This window comes from Oncorhynchus keta, unplaced genomic scaffold (assembly GCF_023373465.1).
Source record: "Oncorhynchus keta strain PuntledgeMale-10-30-2019 unplaced genomic scaffold, Oket_V2 Un_contig_25105_pilon_pilon, whole genome shotgun sequence".
NCBI lineage: Eukaryota > Metazoa > Chordata > Actinopteri > Salmoniformes > Salmonidae > Oncorhynchus > Oncorhynchus keta.
In genome coordinates, this window is record NW_026284272.1 from 5 (window position 1) to 5,565 (window position 5,561).

The window sequence follows — 5,561 nt, forward strand, 5'->3', positions numbered from 1 at the left end:
TAGGATGCTGCTGGTAGCTAGCCAGCTCACCGAGCTGTAACGACTAGCTAGGATAACTAGGATGCTGCTGGTAGAGTAGCTAGCTAGCTTACCGAGCTGTACCGACTAGCTAGGATAACTAGGATGCTGCTGGTAGAGTAGCTAGCTAGCTTACCGAGCTGTACCGACTAGCTAGGATAACTAGGATGCTGCTGGTAGAGTAGCTAGCTAGCTCACCTCGTGAGCTGTCCTAAGTAGTTAAGAGTTAACAGCAGCTGTCCTAAGTAGTTAAGAGTTAACAGCAGGTGTCTTGATAATACTATAGAATAATGCAGTGAGTCAGTGGTTCCTGAGCCACATGTAATTGCTTTGAGTAGATAAAAATAATGTTTTACATTTCTATATGATCAATCCATTAATAATGTAGACCTACATGCAACAGTATGTCTTGTGCTTTTGACAATGATTTATGTCTAATAATTATGTATAACAAGTGATACCACGTATGTCTGTGGCGGAAGGTAGCCTCCTGGTTAGAGTGTAGAGGTGGCAGGTAGCCTCCTGGTTAGAGTGTAGAGGTGGCAGGTAGCCTAGTGGTTAGATTGTAGAGGTGGCAGGTAGCCTAGTGGTTAGAGTGTAGAGGTGGCAGGTAGCCTAGTGGTTAGAGTGTAGAGGTGGCAGGTAGCCTAGTGGTTAGAGTGTAGAGGTGGCAGGTAGCCTACTGGTTAGAGTGTAGAGGTGGCAGGTAGCCTAGTGGTTAGATTGTAGAGGTGGCAGGTAGCCTAGTGGTTGGAGTGTAGAGGTGGCAGGTAGCCTAGTGGTTAGAGTGTAGAGGTGGCAGGTAGCCTAGTGGTTAGAGTGTAGAGGTGGCAGGTAGCCTCGTGGTTAGAGTGTAGAGGTGGCAGGTACCCTCGTGGTTAGAGTGTATAGGTGGCAGGTAGCCTAGTGGTTAGAGTGTAGAGATGGCAGGTAGCCTTGTGGTTAGAGTGTAGAGGTGGCAGGTAGCCTTGTGGTTAGAGTGTAGAGGTGGCAGGTAGCCTCGTGGTTAGAGTGTAGAGGTGGCAGGTAGCCTAGTGGTTAGAGTGTAGAGGTGGCAGGTAGCCTAGTGGTTAGAGTGTAGAGGTGGCAGGTAGCCTAGTGGTTAGAGTGTAGAGGTGGCAGGTAGCCTCGTGGTTAGAGTGTAGAGGTGGCAGGTAGCCTAGTGGTTGGAGTGTAGAGGTGGCAGGTAGCCTCGTGGTTAGAGTGTAGAGGTGGCAGGTAGCCTCGTGGTTAGAGTGTAGAGGTGGCAGGTAGCCTCGCGGTTAGAGTGTAGAGATGGCAGGTATCCTAGTGGTTAGAGTGTAGAGGTGGCAGGTAGCCTCGTGGTTAGAGTGTTGGGCCAGTAACCAAAAGGTTGCTAGATCGAATCCCTGAGCTGACAAGGTAAAAATCTGCCCCTGAACAAGGCAGTTAACCACTGTTCCTAGGCAGACATTGTAAATAACATCTGCTAACCATGTGTATGTGATCAATAACATCTGCTAACCATGTGACCAATAACATCTGCTAACCATGTGTATGTGACCAATAACATCTGCTAACCCTGTGTATGTGACCAATAACATCTGCTAACCCTGTGTATGTGACCAATAGCATCTGCTCACCCTGTGTATGTGACCAATAACATCTGCTAACCCTGTGTATGTGACCAATAACATCTGCTAACCATGTGTATGTGACCAATACCATCTGCTAACCCTGTGTATGTGACCAATAACATCTGCTAACCGTGTGTATGTGACCAATAACATCTGCTAACCCTGTGTATGTGACCAATAACATCTGCTAACCATGTGACCAATAACATCTGCTAACCATGTGTATGTGACCAATAACATCTGCTAACCATGTGTATGTGACCAATAACATCTGCTAACCCTGTGTATGTAACCAATAACATCTGCTAACCATGTGTATGTGACCAATAACATCTGTTAACCCTGTGTATGTGACCAATAACATCTGCTAACCATGTGTATGTAACCAATAACATCTGCTAACCCTGTGTATGTGACCAATAACATCTGCTAACCCTGTGTATGTGACCAATAACATCTGCTAACCATGTGTATGTAACCAATAACATCTGCTAACCCTGTGTATGTGACCAATAACATCTGCTAACCCTGTGTATGTAACCAATAACATCTGTTAACCCTGTGTATGTGACCAATAACATCTGCTAACCATGTGTATGTGACCAATACCATCTGCTAACCCTGTGTATGTAACCAATAACATCTGCTAACCATGTGTATGTGACCAATAACATCTGCTAACCCTGTGTATGTAACCAATAACATCTGCTAACCCTGTGTATGTAACCAATAACATCTGCTAACCATGTGTATGTGACCAATAACATCTGCTAACCCTGTGTATGTGACCAATAACATCTGCTAACCCTGTGTATGTAACCAATAACATCTGCTAACCATGTGTATGTGACCAATAACATCTGCTAACCATGTGTATGTGACCAATAACATCTGCTAACCCTGTGTATGTGACCAATAACATCTGTTAACCATGTGTATGTGACCAATACCATCTGCTAACCATGTGTATGTGACCAATACCATCTGCTAACCATGTGTATGTGACCAATACCATCTGCTAACCATGTGTATGTGACCAATACCATCTGCTAACCCTGTGTATGTGACCAATAACATCTGCTAACCATGTGTATGTGACCAATAACATCTGCTAACCCTGTGTATGTGACCAATAACATCTGCTAACCATGTGACCAATAACATCTGCTAACCATGTGTATGTGACCAATAACATCTGCTAACCATGTGTATGTGACCAATAACATCTGCTAACCATGTGTATGTGACCAATAACATCTGTTAACCATGTGTATGTAACCAATAACATCTGCAAACCATGTGTATGTGACCAATAACATCTGCGAACTATGTGTATGTCACCAATTTGATTTATAACTGGGACTAAGTTTGTTTATGTGTTGGTTGGCTTTATGTTCTGTGTTTGTAAACTCCAGCTCAGATGATTGAGCTTTAAGTATCTGTCCAGTGTTTACAGGTTTATATGAAATCGGACCTAATATGTATTAAAATATGAGTGAAATTGTTTTCCTTCTAATAATTGGTAATTCCGTTTTTAATTTTTAATTTTATTTCACCTTTATTTAACCAGGTTGGTCTATTAAGAACAAGTTGTCATTTATAACTGCGACCTGGCCAAGATAAAGCAAAGCTGTGCGACAAAAACAACAATTTAGAGTTACACAAGGGATTAGCAAACAGACAGTCGGTAACACAATAGAAAGGGATTAGCAAACGGACAGTCGGTAACACAATAGAAAGGGATTAGCAAACAGACAGTCGGTAACACAATAGAAAGGGATTAGCAAACGGACAGTCGGTAACACAATAGAAAGGGATTAGCAAACGGACAGTCGGTAACACAATAGAAAGGGATTAGCAAACGGACAGTCGGTAACACAATAGAAAGGGATTAGCAAACGGACAGTCGGTAACACAATAGAAAGGGATTAGCAAACGGACAGTCGGTAACACAATAGAAAGGGATTAGCAAACGGACAGTCGGTAACACAATAGAAAGGGATTAGCAAACGGACAGTCGGTAACACAATAGAAAGGGATTAGCAAACGGACAGTCAGTAACACAATAGAAAGGGATTAGCAAACGGACAGTCGGTAACACAATAGAAAGGATTAGCAAACAGACAGTTGGTAAACACAATAGAAAGGGATTAGCAAACGGACAGTCGGTAACACAATAGAAAGGATTAGCAAACGGACAGTCGGTAACACAATAGAAAGGGATTAGCAAACGGACAGTCGGTAACACAATAGAAAGGGATTAGCAAACGGACAGTCGGTAACACAATAGAAAGGGATTAGCAAACGGACAGTCGGTAACACAATAGAAAGGGATTAGCAAACGGACAGTCGGTAACACAATAGAAAGGGATTAGCAAACGGACAGTCGGTAACACAATAGAAAGGGATTAGCAAACGGACAGTCGGTAACACAATAGAAAGGGATTAGCAAATGGACAGTCGGTAACACAATAGAAAGGGATTAGCAAACGGACAGTCGGTAACAATAGAACAATCTATGTTCAGTGTGTGCAAATGTAGTACGATTAGGGAATTAAGGCAATAGAGAGGCCATAGTGGTGTTGGCTACGATTAGGGAATTAAGGCAATAGAGAGGCCATAGTGCCATAGTGGTGTTGGCTACGATTAGGGAATTAAGGCAATAGAGAGGCCATCAGGCCATAGTGGTGTTGGCTTTGGGGATGACCAGTGAAATATACCTGCTGGAGCGCGTGCTACAAGTGGGTGTTGCTATGGTGACCAGTGAGCTGAGATAAAGCGTGGCTTTACCTAACAAAGACTTACAGATGACCTGGAGCCAGTGGGTTTGGCGGCGAATGTGTAGTGAGGGCCAGCCAACAACAGCATACAGGTCGCAGTGGTGGGTAGTGTATGGGGCTTTGGTGACATAACGGATGGCACTGTGATAGACTGCATCCGATTTGCTGAGTAGAGTGTTGGAGGCTATTTTGTAAATGACAGTCGGTAGGCTAGTCAGTTTTACGAGGGTATGTTTGGCAGCATGAGTGAAGGAGGCTTTGTTGCGAAATAGGAAGCTGATTCTAGATTTAATTTTGGATTGGAGATGCTTAATGTGTGTCTGTAAGGAGAGTTAACAGTCTAACCAGACACCAAGGTATTTGTAGTTGTCCACATATTCTAAGTCAGAACCGTCCAGAGTAGTGATGCTAGTCGGGTGGGTGGGTGCGGGCAACAATCAGTTGAAGAGCATTCAGTTTTACTTGCATTTAAGAGGAGATGGAGGCCATGGAAGGAGTGCTGTATGGCATTGAAGCTCGTTTGGAGGTTAGTTAACACAGAGTCCAAGGAAGGGCCAGAAGTATACAGAATGGTGTCGTCTGCGTAGCGGTGGATCGGGGAATCACCCGCAGCAAGAGCGACATCATTGATATATACAGAGAAAAGAGTCGGCCCGAGATTTGAACCCTGTGGTACACCCATAGAGACTGCCAGAGGACCGGACAACATGCCCTCCGATTTGACACATTGAACTCTGTCTGCAAAGTAGTTGGTGAACCAGGCAAGGCAGTCATTAGAAAAACCGAGGCTACTGAGTCTGCAGATAAGAATATGGTGATTGACAGAGTCGAAAGCCTTGGCCAGGTCGATGAAGACGGCTGCACAGTACTGTCTTTCATCGATGGCGGTTATGATATCGTTTAGTACCTTGAGTGTGGTTGAGGTGCACCCGTGACCGGCTCGGAAACCGGATTGCACACGGAGAAGGTATTGTGGGATTTGAGATGGGCAGTGATCTGTTTGTTAACTTGGCTTTCGAAGACCTTAGATAGGCAGGGCAGGATGGATATAGGTCTGTATCAGTTTGGGTCCAGGGTGTCTCACCCTTTGAAGAGGGGGATGACCGCGGCAGCTTTCCAATCCTTCGGGATCTCAGACAATACGAAAGAGAGGTTGAAAAGGCTG

The 5,561-nt window shown here is 44.4% G+C and overlaps 1 long non-coding RNA gene across 1 annotated transcript; it reads left to right on the top strand.

Annotated features, from left to right (window-relative positions):
* Positions 1-215: 215 nt before the first annotated feature.
* Positions 216-1,189, top strand: LOC127922277 (uncharacterized). Its single transcript, XR_008110746.1, has 3 exons — positions 216-685; positions 750-877; positions 1,006-1,189. It is a non-coding gene; the product is annotated as an uncharacterized LOC127922277 (long non-coding RNA).
* Positions 1,190-5,561: the final 4,372 nt, after the last annotated feature.